Below are 19,158 nucleotides of genomic sequence, written 5' to 3'. Positions count from 1 at the left end.
TGGAATAGCCCGCACTGGGCTGTGCTGGCGAACCGGGGACACCATGCGTAAGGCTGGTGCCATGTACGCCGGTCCGAGGAGACGCACTGGAGACCAAATGCGTTGAGCCGGCTTCATGGCACCTGGCTCGATACCCAACCTAGCCCGGCCGATACGAGGAGCTGGAATGTATCGCACCAGGCTAAGGACGCGTACTGGGGACACCGTGCGCTCCACAGCATAACACGGTGCCTGACCAGTACGACGCCCTCTCTCTCCACGGTAAGCACGGGGAGTTGGCTCAGGTCTCCTACCTGGCTTAGCCACACTCCCCGTGTGCCACCCCCCAATAAATTTTTGGGGCTGACTCTCGGGCTTCCAACCTCGTCGCCGTGCTGCCTCCTCATACCAGCGCCTCTCTGCCTTCACTGCCTCCAACTCTGCCCTGGGATGGCGATATTCCCCTGGCTGAGTCCAGGGTCCTTTACCGTCCAGAATCTTCTCCCAAGTCCATGAATCCTGTGTCTTCTGCCGCTGCTGCTGCTGTCCTTTACCACTCTGCTTGGTCCTTGGTTGGTGGGTGTTTCTGTAACGGCTGTCGTCCTCTTCTTCCTCTGAAGAGGTGTAACAAGGATCGGACCAAGACGCAAAGTGATAAGTATCCATGTTTTAATATAATCCACTGAACACGACAAAAAATACAAAATAACAAAGTAACCTAACTGAAACAGTCCCATGTGGCATAGACACAGGAAACAAACACCCACAAACCAACAGTGAAAACAGGCAACCTAAATATGGTTCCCAATCAGAGACAATGCAAAACACCTGTCTCTGATTGAGAACCATATCAGACCACTTGACAAACCTATACATAGAACCACATAACATGGACTGCCCACCCCAACTCACGCCCTGACCAAACTAACTAAAGACAAAACAAAGGAAAATAAAGGTCAGAACGTGACAGGTATGGCTACATAAGACAGAAGGTTACTTAAGGCGAACACAAAAGTAGGGTGGATGGGTTGGTGCATAATGTAAATGTCTAGCAACCCAAAGGTTGCATGTTTGAATCTCATCATGGACGACTTTAGCTAATTAGCAACTTTGCAACTATTTACAACTTTTTAGCTACTTTGCAACTACTTAATATGTTAGCTAATCCTAACCGTAACACTTTAACCTAACTCCTAATCCTAACCTTAACCCCTAACCCCTAGCCTAGCTAATGTTAACCACCTAGCCAACATTAGCATTTTCCACCTAAACTCAGCAAAAAAAGAAACGGCCCTTTTTCAGGACCCTGTCTTTCAAAGATAATTCGTAAAAATCGAAATAACTTCACAGATCATCATTGTAAAGGGTTTAAATACTGTTTCCCATGCTTGTTTAATGAACCATTAACAAGGAATGAACATGCACCTGTGGAACGGTCGTTAAGACACTAACAGCTTACAGACAGTAGGCAATTAAGGTCACACTTATGAAAACTTAGGAGACTAAAGAGGCCTTTCTACTGACTCTGGAAACACCAAAAGAAAGACATTCCTTAATAGGATGTCGGTGGGCGGAGCTGGGGGGGTCGTCAGCGAAATGGGCCCAGGTGTGTTCCGGGATAAATACACCTTTTCCACATTCACTGAGGAGACTCTCTCCATGCAGACACACTGTTTGTTTTTGGTTGTGGCATTTTTGTGGCTTGCTTTGGCATCTTGCAACACTCCTCATTATCACATCTATACATGCAACCACTCACTGACACTACTGATTACTGACTACACACACCATTGTTTATTTGTATATATGTTACCTCAGCTAATAAATATATTTTTGTTATTCCTTATCTCCACGTCTCCCTTTTTGTTACGGGCTTCAAGCTGGTTCGTGACACATATGAAATGTAACATGGAGTGTCCTGGCTTTACATTTACTATGTTATGTCTACTCCAGAGTCTAGGTTGCAGCAGTCACTTTGCCCCTACCTCAATTAGCATTCGTACCCTTGCACATCGACTCAGTACTTGTACTCCCTGTATAGCCATGTTATTTATACTCGTTATTGTTATTCCTTATTCACTGTGTATTTATTCCTCATGTCACTACAATTTTTTTTTGTATCTTTATCTTTAACTCTGCATTGTTGGAAAATGACCAGGAAAGTAGCCAAAGCATTTCCCTGTTAGTCTACACCTGTTGCTTACCAATGTGACTGATAGCCAAAAATGTGATTTGTGTTTCAAAGTAATCAAGTTGTAAAATTATTGTTATTTTCAAATACAATCTCTGTTTTGGCCTTAGTTGTGGTCAATTTGCAGTGTACAAATTATTATGTTCTGCACCTCTGCTATCTGCTCCAACAAAAATCGGCCCACAGCTGAATCTAGTTGCCTACCACACCGCTCACGTTATGTGCAATGTTTATATCCCATGATATCCCATGACAACAGTGTTTTTATTCCATGATATCCCATGAAAACAGGATGCAGGACAGGGAGAGTACTGTAAACATTCATATCAAGCTAGCTAGCGAAATGTCAATGAATGTTTCGACCTGTCCCCAAATTAATATAGTTGGTTCAGAGTTCGTTTTGATATTTAAACCTACGTGTCTTGGATCACGTCTGGTGTGGATGTACAAAATCAACATGCGCACGTCTAGACAGCATGTACCCCTGCTCGAGAGTCTGCGCGGAATGGGCCAAACCACCACATCAAAGCCAACAGTTGCAGCACTGCCGTAGCGTTCAGCCTGGGCGGTTCCTGTTCACTCACCTCAGGTGAACTCACTGTTTGCATTCACAACACTCCCATTCCACTGAACCAGACGGAGCAGTGCTGCACATTATTATCATTTGTATTTGAGGATGAACATTGAGTATTTGTCCCTAATGGGCACTGTAAATTTGACAGCGCAAATCCTTTTTATTTGTATTGGATGTCGAGGGATTGTGGTAATGAATGTGTGCACTGTGTAAGGTCATTCAAGCACACCTCAAATGAGGCAGACACCCCATCTCCTAAGCTGCTCTTTGCAAACCTAGTGGGGCTTACAGCTCATGTGCAGGCCAGAGCTGAGGCTCAGACAAGGCCCAGAGTAGGACCCTGCGGATATGCCTGGAGAGTGAAAGGTTCTCACTGTTTGTGTGGCTGTCGAAAGGCCTGACAGGCAGCTACTACTAGAGGATAGACAAGATATACATTTAGGGAACAATTACTTATTTGACTGTTGTTTATTGATGTTCCATAGTATGAAATGTACAGGATAGCCCTACATCTGACAGCAAAGTGCTATTTTACACACCAACTAGAATGTAGTTTTTTTCAAACCATTCCCATGAGAACACAGTGAAAACTTTTGAAGCTTTGTACTAAATATCCAAATATCCTTCCTCACAACACAGCCAAACTCCCTAAAAATACAAACATTCAGGAGGACACATTGAAGAAGTATGCAACAATGAAGAACAAACTGAGGATTTCTAGCACAAACACGGAAACTTAGGTTCGAGTGGCAACTCCAAAGCCACTCCCAAGCCCTTTCATTCAGGAACATTCAAAAAGGCATAATGAGGCGGGTAGAGTCACTTTGAAGCATAAATAAATAATTTGAGGATAAACCAGAAAGACCGTCTATTCAGGAAACAACCACATATACTGTAGAGCGTGTTACTTCAGGAATTCTCATTGTTCAAGATAACAATTAGCCATGTCCTTCCTACCATCTATTTTTAAACCCCTTTGAGGAAATCCAGACTGAATAACACTGAGATGGACTCCCTCACCCAGCAGAGAGGAAAGTTTTTAGTCCTGATTTTTGTCAATATAGTATTTAGTCACAGGTGAGTTTATAGTGTTTATGTTTTTCAGCTGGCCAAGCAAGCATGCAAAGCTGTTAGATTCTTATTATTGCATCTTTGCTCTCACAAAGCCACAAAGCCACACACATGACATGGTCTTTGTCCTTTGTTGCTTTCCTTCCTTTTTTTGCTTTCCAAAAGGTAATTCTTATTTTGATCTTTTGAATGTCTTTTGCAAAACTGCAACATTGTATTGGTTGGATTCATAAAGTAGTACCATAGTTAAAACGAGTCCGGTTTTTACTTGCTTTAAGTGGACTCCAGTGCGAGTTTCATGGATGACAGTATATGGATGTTGACCTTACAGTATGTTGTCTTTTTTTTCAGTAACGCATTTTGCAGTGAATCTATCATTTAATGAAAGATTCATTTTGAGAATTATAACTCACTGGGCCCAACAAGCCCTCTATGTCAGTATGACCAAGATGAAATCTGTGGTCAGAAGCTGTTTTGTAACATATTGGCTCCCCCTTGTGGACCAACACACAAGTCCAAGGTCCTTAACCAAAGTATGAACAGCAACAGACAGACATTTTTTTTATCTGATCAAACCAAAGACATGTTGCTCAAATTAACATTAACAGTTTTTATTCCTATTAAAAGTAACCAATTTCCATGTAACTTTTGCCATACAGGAATAATAGTCACATCTGGATACATTATTTAATAGACGGTAACCTCTGAGTTCTTGTGGACTGGGTATAGCGTAGTGTAATAGTGTAGTGAAGTAGTATCTATTTGTCCTTTGGTAACCTCTCAGACTGTCCCCCCACTGTCCATCCCCTAACACTGGCCTTTCAAACACTTTGCTTCCTGCCAGAAGACCTCACACCTAGCTGACTAAACTCAACTCCACGGTGAAGGAAGTTTCTGATGAACTCCACCAACAACGTTGAGTAGAGACCAGGCTTTGTGGAATTCAGGCCCGACTACATCGATTCGACCAAGGTTAATACTTTAAAAAAAATATATATATGAAACGCCTACCTTGCACCTATGTTTGTCCTCTGTAGTTGCATGCCTATCTTTGTTTGCTGAAATCAATACTTTTTCAATCACCAACTCTTTGCTCGTTTCTGTTTCTTGAAAATGGCAACTCAGCGAGAATGTGCATGTGCCTAGGTCTCCAAATGCTCATTGTCCAATCAAATCACACAATCTAAGCCTACGTCATCTGAGATTCAGTTGACACATGCACATTCTGCAGATTTGCCATTTTCGGGAGTCTTTGAAGAATTGACCATGTGTGAATCGATATAGTCAGGGCTGAATTCCACAAAGCCTGATCATTGCTCAACTTCGTTGGTGTGGTTCAGCAGAAACATTGTTCACCATGAAGTTGAGTTTAGTCAGATACCTCACACCCAGCTTTCACAAAGCTCCCAGCCAACACAGTGCCACCTCTAGCTAAGCTGTCTTTACAGCCAAAGCCAAAAGGGCCATATTTTACAGGCGCGATGATTGATCGTTTGTCATGTAGTGGTAGCCCTCAGCTGCCATGCAACTTCAAACCTTAGTGTCGTGAAATAATATAATGTTGTGATGTTACTCAGACTGTTGTTCATTTTCTTGATAGAATGCAGAGCCCTGTCATGTCCATAATCATCATTACTTATGGTCATCATCAAAATTACATTCATCATCATCCAGTTTGGTAGCTAACAACATTGCATTTGAAAATAAAGGAGAGCCGCACACTCTAGGAGCTCAGATGCAAAAATGTAATATCCAACGTTTCGACAGCCAAGCTGTCTTCATCAGGGTATAATCACAAACACTGCGGGATGACTCGTTTATATATTGTCAAAAGACACACAGGTGTCTGTAATCATGGCCAAGTGTGGCCTAATATCATTGGTTAATTCTCAAATATAAAAATGGCATACAAAGAACAGCATACAAAAAAACAAATGTGAGCATATGATCAGAGATTCATTTTAGACTACACAAGCTTACTAACAATTACAATGGCAAAGTCATAATAATCACAATAATCACATCCAGTTTGGTAGCTAACAACATTGCATTAACATGTTATTACATATAATTTAGTAATTGCGTTGTAATAGCATAGTGATGGAGTTCAGCAGTTTTGATACATTAATAGAATAAGATATTAAGTTTATAGGTCTATTTCTATAAGGACTAACTTGTAAATGCTGTATATTTACAGGCTCTATGACATGGCCATGTAGCTGGACATTCAGTAGCAACCTTGACCCTCCATGCCAGACAAGATTACTGTCTGCAACACATTGCCAGGTGAGAGCAGGAGCTTACTCTGGGGTAACCTGCAGAGCCAAAATAGATATACTATGAGGGCAGCACTGCCCTCTGTGATATGTGACCCATTTTAGTTTGATTGGTGATGTACAGTGACCAACAGACATGTCAAACTGACTGGCACGGCCAGAGTGGAATTCTGACTAGCAGACCTCACAGTGAGTTCAGGCCAATTGTTTTTACACGCCCATGTCAACTTCTGTTACAGTTATAACCTATACTAACCAGTCAAATAAGTCTGGTATGTACTATACATACAGCACATTATTTCTGTTTTCATACCAAACAATTATCTTATTACAGGAATGCAAGCCTTGTCCCTCATCATTGACTCTCTCCTATCAACACAGTGTAGGGCTGTACTTTGTTTCCGGATTCTTACACTACCACAGAAATATTTTTTAATGAATTTCTCCAGCTTTTCTTTTGTCACACTGATCTATTTGACACTCATGCGCATCACTCATCACTCATCACTCATGCGTCACCCTTTAGCTACTGCACTATAATACAAGGGAGTGCAAAATCGAAGTTGAAAGATATTCACTTTAAAGTAACAAGTTCCATTAAACTAACCAGTTCCTAAAGGTCTATCTACCCTATATTGGAATATAAGTAGCCTACATTGACAAAAGTATAAGTATAAATGGCCTACCGTTGCACAATGAAATAAGGAGGCGCTTACCTCAGTAACATATGGCCCCTTCACCAAGGCTGTTTTCTCGGTGGAGATGATCTGCATCTGTTTAACCCCATTGATAACAGTCATCCTCAAGTCTCTGTTACCATAACAATAAATACAACAGAAAGACCATCTGTTATAGGAGAATACTGAAACAGTCTTCTGAATATATGATCCTGGTGGGAAAAGAGAGACAAAGAGAGGAAAAAGAAAGTTAGCGAATGTCAGTCAGTCCCAGCCTTCCACAGATGACTCACTTATCTACAAGAGTCCCTCTTTCTCTCCTCTCTTCTCATCACCTGACGCACTAATGCTATGAAGCTGTTAGCTTTTCAGGGAGACCATCAGCCCATTATGGGGTTTCAGCCATTTTCACTATATACAAGGCCATTCAGTGAACCTGTGGCAGTAAGTATCTCAGGTTTATTAATTGAATTAACAACTAGGCCACCTCTCAAATCTGTGAGAGCAGACTGAAGATAGTGTGCCTCAAAGATGGTATTTTAAGACTTCATAGCTCATCTCTGATGCACACTATCTTCAGCCATTTTTATCACATTTTGTTTGTATTATGTTGATTTTTATTTCTGATTTTGTTTGGTTATGTGTTCCATGTAGATTTAATGTAATCATTGTAGAGATAGGGTACTACATCCTGATTAATGCAGCTTATTTTTCCACCAGCAGGTGGCTGTATTATTTTGATTAGAGAGACTGTGTGATCCTTGCTGCAGCTCATTCCATATGCAATGAGTCCATTCTCTAAGAACTCCTCACATCTGGTCAACAACAGCACCACAACACAGAATCTGTACATTTTTTAAATGTTTTATTATTATAACATGTTATTCTAACTCTTCTACTCACAACAGTATATATAAATACATCCATTTCAGATCTAGGACTACCTATATACGGGTAGCAGTTGTTGTTCAGGGTTAACTGCCTCGCTCAAGGGCAGAACAGCAGATTTCTTTCACCTTGCCGGCTCAGGGTTTCGAACCAGAGACCTTTCGGTTACTGGCCCAACGCTCTTAACCGTTAGGCTACATGCCACTGAGGGAGCCATCATTAATATTTCATTATGATTCTCATGAATAATACACACTCCATTATTGTTCATGATATGGTGTAAACATGAGTTTTGAGACTCACTCTAGTCAACCAGAATGGTGTATTGAAAACACCTCATCATGGTTAATTTGAGATACCGTATTCTTTTGCATTATCCTGCTGCTTGACTTTTCAGCTCATAATAACGAGTCTTTTGGGAATAATACTGGAACATCCCGTCTATGAAGGTTCTGGGAGCTGGGTATCAAGGGGGCTATGAAAGAGCAGATAATTAACTCATGGTCCAACCAAATAAGTCATATTCTGATAAATTATTCATCATTTGCAAGCCAATGAATACACTTCCTCCTCATGTTACAGGAAACACAAGAGGGGCTCCCTGAAACATGAGCAACTCATCTAGTCTATGTTCATATTATTATCATAGGTCAAAATTTTGCCTCAGCCCCATGATTAAAAGTTGATGGATAAGGCTTTGATTCATTTTTAAGAAAGGTAGAAAATTACATCTTTAGAACATTTTAGATTTTGAGAAATAGCCTGTCTGTCCCTTGGAGATGTAACACACATACACAATGATCATGTACAATACTTGCTGTTCTGAAGCTGACTATAATACATGTTACTTTTAGCAGTAGCTTGCATGAGGGAGGGTGATGAATAGAAAATGAGATTCAGAAATGTTGTTTGGGTTAATGAGAGAAAAATTATGGAAAATCTGGCAACTGTTCAAGCTCACTGAGGCTTCAAATAGGTGTCTGATGGTACACAGCCCCCTGAGGTCAAGGATAAGGTTCTGTGCCACACATGCCCCATAATGAGGTTTCCCAAAATAAATGACATTTTATGGCCACATATGGACTATTACATCTGTGACCAATCAACATTGCCCCAGAGCCACAAAGCCTAGTGCATTTTTTTCATGCACTGTATTTATGATAGCCCTGACATTTGAATACATTTGCATGCATTGCAGCCCCTACCCTCTGACATATAACATGGGGTTGCAACCCTTCCCCCACCCCTGAATTCTACCTTGGGCGAGTATTGCCATAATTTAGTGGAAGACAATAGCAGTTCGCATGTAAGTGTGGTTTTATATGATCATTTTGAAAATGCCAATTTTGACATATTTTTTCAGAATTGATGCTGACCTCATTAGATGAGATATGTAACAATGCAACATTATTTTCTTTTTTGCTCTCCCTTTCTTTTTGATCATACGGTATTTTCAAACACTGCGCTGTCTACATAGCTACCAATATAAAGGCACGAGCCAATAAAAACCTGACAAGGGTTAAATCCCTATGTGTTGCTATGGAGACCATGACAGGTTCCGTAGTACCGATTTGACAGGCGCATGGAAGGGTCCTGGAGGGACCGGGTCTGAAAGGGAAGGGGGAGTGCCAAAGAGGTACACGTTATGTCCATTGGGTGAATACATGTCACATGTTCTATTTCGGAACGCTAATGCATAGATTTTTTTCCTCACACCCCTGCTCCTCCACTCGCGCTGGTTTATTCCAAGTGTATCATATTCAACAATATCCAGTAATGGTGTAGCTAGAATAGCAGGAAAGAAGCACGAGAGTATTTCCAAGCAGGGAAGTACAAGGATTTCGTGGAAGGTATGGCAACAACATTTTATTTTGTTATGAAAGGTCGTTCTTGGCCTCGGTCTTCTAGTTGTACTTCTGCGGTCAATGACCGTGTTTGTCTGAGCATGTGCATGCTAGTCGGGAGGGACCTTTTTTGAGCTGACAGCAACCTTCCGTGTCTGACTGACAGAGCTGGCTGGCTAACATTAGTAGCTACTAGCTAGCTAGACAAGAGGAACTTCAGTGCATGCGTGCAAAAAAACAGGAACACACATCAGTTAGAAGGCCTACACGGAACTATTTTGTGGATTAGATTAAACAAGGAATTGGTTTTAAAAAACAGATGCAAGGATCAGTTAGCTGGTGCTCAGCTCTTGCATGCACCTTTGCATGGGCTGCACATCTACGAACACAACGCTCCCTCCCTGGACACTTTTGGAGGGGATAGGTTGGTGCCTTTTGAGACCGTGTCCCTTGAGTCACGAACCCAAGGTCGTGAGGGGGAAGGGTTGGTTATTTTGACAAGTGCAGCATGTCTGAATTAGAGGCCTTAGTTTTGGACCCGTTGCGAAATGGACCTGGGGCTTTCCCATCCCGACCCCATATGCATAAATGTATAATTTTTTAATATAGAGACCCGTTCCCTAACGGACCCAATGACAACCAGACCTTGTCAGACCCGTTTCGATCCGAGTGAAGGAAGCAGCAGAAAAGTCAATTTTGAAGATGGTTTATTAACTGGAGTTGTAAAGCATGAGGTAGAGCGAGGTGGCGCTCTTAGCGGGGGCTGTGCTGTGCGTAGGCTACTGTGAGTGTGAGCAAGTGACACTGGGAGGAGAGAGGGAGCGAAGGCAACAAACCAAGCACACTTGCGCCATAGTAGACTAATAGCTGCCATAGCTAGGTTATGTATCAGCCAATATGATTAACATTACTACTGGTCTTGCCTGCATGAAACCGGGAGAAGCTAGCTAGCTAGGCTAATTGAAGCTGCATGCCCATTCTCGTCCTACAGTTACAAACCACATCTCCATTCAGAATATAAAGTAGCAGCCTACCTTTTGGCTCTTGGTCATTGTTGCCTACCCTTCTTTAATTTACTGATTAGATATCTTCTAACTTTTGCCCCACACGGAGGCTCTATGACTGTAGCCTATTGCCGCTTTGGTAACTTATGATTGACCAACAACAAGTAGCAGCATAAATTATACTCTTTCTTTCTTGCAGAAGTCATGTTCGGATCTGTAGTGGTCCTTCCGGACAAGTCAGTTAAAATTACACATTCCCGTGACAGGTGACAATCAGATCTGACCCGTGACATTTATTTCAAATTCTGGATCCAGACCCCCATGGGTCCTGGATCGGTTCTTGAGTGTTCGGGTACAGGTGGATCCATGTAGACCTCTAGTCTGAATGTTCATTGTATAAACAGGCTAGTTATAGTGCCCGTGGCTCTTTCAGTGACCCAAATGAGACCAACAAGATAGGCTACATGACTACCCCACAACTCAGTACAATGTGTATGTTTGTGTATGTGCATATTACATACTGTGCCTTCAGAAAGCATTCATACCCCTTGACTTATTCCACTTTTTTTTTACAGCCTGAAATCAAAATGGACAACATATTTTTTCTCAATCATTAACACACTATATTTGCATCTTATACATTTTTTTTTTTTTTACAATTCTTCCAGCTCTGTCATGTTGCTTGTGATCATTGCTAGACAGCCATTTTCAAGTCATGCCATAGATTTTCTAGACGATTTTAAGTCAAAACTGTAACTAGTCCACTGAGGGAAGTTAAATGTCTTGGTAAGCAACTCCAGTGTATATTGGCCTTGTGTTTTAAGTAATTGTCCTGCAGAAAGGTTAATTTTTCTCCCAATGTCTGTTGGAAAGCAGACAAACAGTTTTTCCTCAACAGTTTTTCCTCTAGGATTTTGCCTGTGCTTAGCTCTATTCTGATTATTTTTATCATGAATAACTCCCTAGTCCTGGACAAGCATACCCATAACATGATGCAGCTACTGCTATGCTTGAAAATATGAAGTGGTACTCATCTATGTGTTGTGTTTGATTTTCCCCGAACGTAACACTTTGTATTCAGGACCTAACGTTAATTTCTTTATTTTCATTTAGTGCCGTATTGTAAACAGGGTGCATGTTTTTGCGCGTTTTTTTCTGTACAGGCTTCCTTTTCACTTTGTCATTTAGGTTAGTATTGTGGAGTAACTACAATTTTGTTGATCCATCCTCAGCTTTCTCTTATCACAGCCATTACACTCTGTAACTGTTTTTAAAGTCACTATTGGCCTCATGGTGAAATCCCTGTGTGGTATCCTTCCTCTCCGGCAAATGAGTGAGGAAGGATACCTGTATTTTTGTAGGGACTGAATCTAGGCCTATTCATACACCATCCAAAGTGTAATCAATAACCTCCCTGGTCTTTGTGTTTAAAATTCACTACTCAACTGAGGGACCTTTATAGATAATTGTATGTGTGGGGTACAGAGATGAGGTAGCCGTGACAATTATTTTAAACACTACTATTGCACACAGTCCATGCAATTTGTGACTTGTTAATCAATTTTTTACTCCTTAACTTATTTAGGCTTTCAATAACAAAGGGGTTGAATACTTATTGCCTCAAGACAATTCAGCTTTTCATTTTTTATTCATTTGTAAACATATCGAAAAACATAATTCCACTTCGACGTTATGGGTTATTGTGTGTATGCCAGTGACAAAATATTTAATTCATTTAAAATTCAGGCTGTAACGCAACAAAATTTGGAAAAATGTGTAAATACTTTCTGAAGGCACTATACCAATAGTCACTATGTTAGCTATCAAACTGGAGAAAAGTATGTTCTATTACCCAGAATTTCCTCAAGGCTTTTGAGGTTAATTGTACTGGGACTCTCTTTTATTGCTCAGTATGACTGAAAATTATTATGGATAGAGTATCTCCCCTTGGACCCCAGGTCACAGTGCTCTGGGAGAATCATTCGAAGTAGTGTGTTCAAATAGTACATTCTCAATTTACAGTCATACCCATCATAGTGTGTGTTAGTGGCAGGTTGGCATTTATTGAGATGACTCATACTGGAAGCAGCTCTGCAGTGGTCACTAGCTGGCACAGCCACAAAGTCAAAATCAGATTTGAACCTTATCCCTAACCTTAACCACACGCCTAACCTTAAATTAAGACCAAAAAGCAAATTTTTGTTTCTATGAATTTTTACGATATAACCAATTTTAGCATTTGCAGCTTGCTCATCCAGTGGAAACTGCTCAGTTCTGCCTCAAGGGCAAGACTCATGACAAAAAAACTTGTGTGTGATTCTCAACACACTCATATTACCCAACCTAATCGGCTGTTCAGATTTCAGAATATATGACCACAACATGCTATTGGCCAAGGCACTGATTCAATTGCATTCAAGGCTTCTGAAAGACTTTTGAAAGATGCAAATCTATGCTTTTGGAATAAAGTAGCATCATTTTATGGTTTAGATCCTAATCTGTAAATAAGCAGGAGGGGGCACTGACCTTGCCCCTTGCCCACCCATAATGCCTCATCAAATATTTGTATTTATTTACCTCTTTATGGAGAGCTAATCCTTTCCCACAGAGATCATCATTTTGGGGCGGCAGGTAGCCTAGTGGTTGGGCCAGTAACTGAAAGGTTGCTGGATCGAATCCCTGAGCTGACAAGGTAAAAATCTGTCGTTCTGCCCCTGAACAAGGCAGTTAACCCATTGTTCCCCAGTAGGCCGTCATTGTAAATAAGAATTTGTTCTTAACTGACTTGCCTAGTTAAATAAAGTAAAAAATAAAATCCCCCACAGGGAAGAGACCTGGTCATGGGGGATTGGTTTCTGCAGACTTTAGCTGTATGAACCCAGCAGCCCAGGCCCCTTGTCTTCTACCAGGGTATACCAATTAAGCCTGGCCCTCTACTGCATCCCAGGGAAAGAGGGATAATTATAGACTGTTGCTGTCATGGGCCGTCTGGGCCCCTTTGTGGATGGACGCTTGGCGTTAGTTTGAACCAGGAGTGTTAGTGAGTGTCTGCTGGCTTGTAACTCAAAAGTAATCTTTTTTCATCGACGACTAAACAAGATTAGTTGCCAATTTCACTTTATTGACTGAAACTAGAGTTAGTTCAAAGTAAGCAGTGAGACAGTTCATGTCTAAGGGCAGGCTAGCCTGTATTTATCATTATGACACTGAGGTGTCACAGCACATTGTGTCCCAGCGCAAACATTTCTTAAAACATTGAGAATGGTACCAGAGCAGAACATCCAGCCAAGGGTTTTGGAAGACCTTGCCAGACCCTGACTATCATGACAAAACAAGGGCATAGCAGACCAGTCACCCAGCTGCATCGAAGATAGTTTACTGGTAAGGAGCCAAGTCAGTCAACATCTGGTTTTGCCAGTCTTGTCAGGTCCTCCCAGGGACAGGCTGGCTCACAGCTGGCATAGACATGCTAAATGTCTTCTGATATGGCCAGGGCTTTCAATACTCTGTGCTCACTACCAGTGATCATGCCTGACCTATTTCTACCTTTTGTAGGGGAATGGTTCTTTTGAGATTGAGTCATAGAATAGTGTCTGGGTTGACGCATATTACTAATCTGCGGCTTTGGGAGTGCTGTTTGATACAGGTATTTATAGAGTGGATTAAGTGAGGAATGTTCGGTATGGGATGAGATATTGTGGTTTTGTTATTTAGGTTTACAGGGGAGTCAGCAGGATTTTAACACGTAACAATTAGGCTAAAGGCATCAGCATGTTTGTTCGGGAACAAGTGTGCTCTCATACTCCCTTTAAAAGACCTTCGCTTGAAGTATCGCAATAGTATGGGTTGTTTGTTTTGAGATGCCTTAGTCAGTATACACTTCCTCAAAATAGTCTGAATTAATCTAAGATAACTCAAGAAATCTGTTAATTAATTTGAATGTTTTTGCCCGGGGACCTTAGTCGTGCAATAGATGTTTGGTGCAGTATTTCACAATTAAAAATGTGCATGAAAACAAGACATCTCTCGTTGAATGACACCAAACACTTTGTTGAAATTTCCTTACTGTTGACCAATCACTGACGAAAGGGCATAGACTTCGAGTCCGGACTTTGGCTTGCCTTCAGAAAAAATGTGTGCCCGAAAAAACCCTCACCAAAGCCAAAAATGAACAAAAATGTCATCATAATAAATCCAAAACCTCTTCCGAATGGTTTTGTCTGGAAAGCATGCAGACGCCTTAAGTGGCATTCTAAATTAAGACGCAGAGAAGAACAGAGAGAGCAGGCAGGTCCCTTGGGGTACATCTGGTGTGGGTGTTGTAGTATGCACCACACTTCCTTAGGGAATGGGCCACGTGTGACGGAGTGTCAACACTCACACACATACGCACAAGACACCACTGCCACGCATCCAGTACACACACCTGGAATGGGCCAGAGTCTCTTTGTACTACTCAGCTGTGTAAGAAAAGTCTATCAGAGGCAGACGGCTCAATTACACCCCAGTCCTATCAGGCCTCTGGATCAAGGGAGACTTTCTCGCTCTCGTTACACACTCCAACAAATGTAGTACACTGACTGTCATTTTGGACAGTACTCATTGACCATTCTACAACCTCAAGGGATGGCATACATTCGATTTCCATGGAGTGAACTAAATCGACAGCATGAACTTTAAATTGTAAGTTATTAGCATTCTCACAAGTCAATTTCATACTTCAGAATCTCTTAAGAGCCACAAGATGGCATTTCAACATTTAATTACTACAAAATTCAACATTCTGTGATCAATTTGAAATTGAACTAAATTAATTCATAATGATCAATAAGAATTCAGTCGATGACCCATGGATTCTATGAGATGCCACCAAAGGTTTTATAAAAAATAATATCACTGCATTTGCGTCTGGGTTGAATAAATCACAATGAAAGAAGATATTTGAAATGTTAACTGTTCTCAGCTCACTTTTCAGACCAGGTAGGTGTTACTTTTTCCAAAGTCAAGACATAACTTTATAATTTATTGATAAAACCAAGCAGAATTTGCCATCCATTGGGTTAGATGCAACCATTACTTCCATGGTAATCGTCTGCCATTTACTGGCCAACAAGCTATGCAGTAATGATTGATTAGCTGATATAGCAACTATTGAATCAGTAATTCCCCTGTTTCAATCAGAACCCAAATGAATCAATCAAAGATTCTCCCGCTTCTTCAAAGAACTGTAAACCTCTGATTGTAAATCCACATCAAGCCAGACAAAGTCCTTTCTAAAATAATTAAGAACCACTCATCTCAGAGGAAGCCACCTCGCTGGGAGCCCAAATCCCTCTCAATGAACTCAAAAGGGCATTGGATACCATGAATAAAGGCAAATCACCTGGCTGGGACGGTATTCCTCCTGAGGTCTATTTAACATTTTGGAATCCGTTATGTTCACTATTGCTCAAAATTATTAATACAGCCATTCACAAAGGTTAATTTGTGAGCGATGTGAATACAGCAATAGTTTAGCTTTTATTAAAAAAAAAGTTAAGGATGCCACCGAGTGTTATCACCATCACCCACTATCTTTGATAAGCACACATTAAACTGTTTTCCAAAATGTTCTCCCGTCTAGAGACTTTCTAACCCAAATTGATCCACAAGGTTCAAAGCGGGTTTGTTAAAAAGCGTTCATCCTCAGATAACCTCAGACTATTACATATCTTAGAAGCTTCATCAGAAACAACAGCTCCTTAGGCTGTATTATCTCTCAATGCAGAAAAAGCTTTTGATAAACTAGTATGGTCATATCACTGGTCTGTCTTGAAAGACATGGGAATTGACTTTAAAATCTACTGATCACTTAATCTCATTATACATAGACAATATTTTACTATATCCAGACAATGTATTTCAATTGCTCCCAAAAACATCGAAGATCGTAGATATATTTCAGCTTCATCTCAAGTTATAAAATGAATCTAACCAAATCAGCCGTACTGCCTCAAGACCCCGATGGAGGACTATCCCATTTTAAATATTTGAGAGTAAATATATTTCCTCCTTTTAGATAAAACCTTTTAACAGAAGCTCAAATCAGTCCAATCTGACCTCCGTAGATGGAATAATATCCCAGTTTCTTTAACTGGTACAAATATCGGCAAAATGAATATATTGCCATGGCTACGTTTCTGTAGTTCAATGCTTCCCATGGTTCCCCCTTCTGGCTATTGGGATGAAATTCATAGTGCTGTTTCAAAATATTCTGTCTGGACAATCGGCAGACTAAGTTCAAATAATTGTATTTAACATTCGTGACAGACGGGATGTATGTTTTTGTCAATGGAAAAAAGTGTGCCAATGCTTTCAAAGCAAGGGATAGCCTCAGCACGTCGGGGCTAGCTAATAGGTAGAGAGCATGTTGTAGTTCTCTCATACTATACTGAACAAAAATATAAACGTAACATGCAAAGATTTCTGTGAGTTACAGTTCATATAAGGAAATCAGTCAATAGAAATACATTCATTAGGCCCTAATCTATGGATTAGAGGTCGGCCGGTTATGATTTTTCAACACCGATACCGATTGGGGGACCAAAAAAAGCAGATGCCGATTAATCGGCTTATTTATTTATAATAATGACAATTACAACAATACTGAATGAACACTTATTTTAACTTAATATAATACATCAATAAAATCAATTTAGCCTCAAATAAATAATGAAACCTGTTCAATTTTGTTTAAATAATGCAAAAACAAAGTGTTGGAGAAGAAAGCAAAAGTGCAATATGTGCCATGTAAAAAAAGCTAACGTTTAAGTTCCTTGCTCAGAACATGAGAACATATGAAAGCTGGTGGTTCCTTTTAACATAAATCTTCAATATTCCCAGGTAAGAAGTTTTAGGTTGTAGTTATTATAGGAATTATAGGACTATTTCTCTCAATACCACTTGTATTTCATTTACCTTTGACTATTGGATGTTCTTATAGGCACTTTAGTTTTGCCAGTGTAACAGTATAGCTTCCGTCCCTCTCCTCGCTCCAACCTGGGCTCGAACCAGGGGCACATGGACAACAGCCACTCTCGAAGCATTGTTACCCATCGCTCCACAAAGCCGCGGCCCTTGCAGAGCAAGGGGAACAACTACTTCAAGGTCTCAGCGAGTGACGTCAATGATTAAAACGCTATTAGCGCGCACCCCGCTAACTAGTTAGCCATTTCACATCGGTTACACCAGCCTAATCTCGGGAGTTGATATGCTTGAAGTCATAAACAGCTCAATGCTTGAAGCACAGCGAAGAGCTGCTGGCAAACGCACAAAAGTGCTGTTTGAATGAATGCTTACGAGCCTGCTGCTGCCTACCACCGCTCTGAGACTGCTCTACCAAATATCAAATCATATACTTAATTATAACATAATAACACACAGAAATACGAGCCTTAGGTCATTAATATGGTAAAATCTGGAAACTATCATTTCGAAAACAAAACGTTTATTCTTTCAGTGAAATACGGAATCGTTCCGTATTTTATCTAACGGGTGGCAGCCCTAAGTCTAAATATTGCTGTTACATTGCACAACCTTCAATGTTATGCCATTAATTATGTACAATTCTGGCAAATTAATTACGGTCTTTGTTGGGAAGAAATTGTCTTCACACAGTTCGCAATGAGCCAGGCAGCCCAAACTGCTGCATATACCCTGACTCTGCTTGCATGGAGTGCAAGAGAAGTGACACAATTTCCCTAGTTATAAGAAATTCATATTAGCAGGCAATATTAACTAAATATGCAGGTTTAAAAATATATACTTGTGTATTGATTTTAAAGAAAGGCGTTGATGTTTATGGTTAGGTACACATTGGTGCAACGACAGTGCTTTTTTTGCGAATGCGCTTGTTAAATCATCACCCGTTCGATGAGAAATTAACAGGCACCGCATCGATTATATGCAACGCAGGACAAGCTAGATAAACTTGTAATATCATCATCCCATGTGTAGTTAACTAGTGATTGCTAAGAGATTTTTTTTTTAAATAAGATATATATATAATGCTAGCTAGCAACTTACCTTGGCTTCTTGCTGCACTCGCGTAACAGGTAGTCAGCATGCCACACAATGTAATCAGCCACAAACGGTGTCCAAAAATGCAGATTAACGATTGTTATGAAAACTTGAAATCGGCCCTAATTAATCGGCCATTCCGATTAATCGGTTGACCTCTACTATGGATTTTACATGACTGTAAATGCAGATATGCATCTGTTGGTCACAGATACCTTAAAAAAAAAAGTGTGGGCGTGGATCAGAAAACCAGTCAGTATCTGGTGTGACCAACATTTGCCTCATGCAGCGCGACAAATCTCCTTCACAAATCTCCTTCACATAGAGTTGATCAGGCTGTTGATTTTGGCCTGTGGAATGTTGTCCTACTCCTTTTCAATGCCTGTGCGAAGTTGCTGGATATTGCCGGGATCTGGAACACACTGTTGTACACGTCGAACCAGAGCATCCCAAACATTCTCAATGGGTGACATGTCTGACATTTTCAGCTTCCAGGAATTGTGTACAGATCCTTGAGACATGGGGCGTTATCATTCTGAAACATGAGGGGATGGCGGCGTAAGAATGGCACGACAATGGGCCTCAGTATCTCTGTG

General features: G+C 40.7%; 1 protein-coding gene across 1 annotated transcript in view; it reads left to right on the top strand.

Annotated features, from left to right (window-relative positions):
• Positions 1-9,345: 9,345 nt before the first annotated feature.
• The window catches only part of LOC129815133 (polyhomeotic-like protein 2), a 50,555-nt gene continuing 40,742 nt past the window's right edge, over positions 9,346-19,158 (top strand). Inside the window, exon 1 of the mRNA XM_055868534.1 lies at positions 9,346-9,506. The gene's annotated coding sequence lies outside the window, so the exon portion shown is untranslated. The remainder of the gene's footprint in view (positions 9,507-19,158) is intronic.

Source organism: Salvelinus fontinalis, chromosome 18, assembly GCF_029448725.1.
Source record: "Salvelinus fontinalis isolate EN_2023a chromosome 18, ASM2944872v1, whole genome shotgun sequence".
In the NCBI taxonomy this organism is placed as follows: domain Eukaryota; kingdom Metazoa; phylum Chordata; class Actinopteri; order Salmoniformes; family Salmonidae; genus Salvelinus; species Salvelinus fontinalis.
Note: the sequence above shows the minus strand (reverse complement) of the source record. Positions and strands in the feature narration are given on the sequence as shown.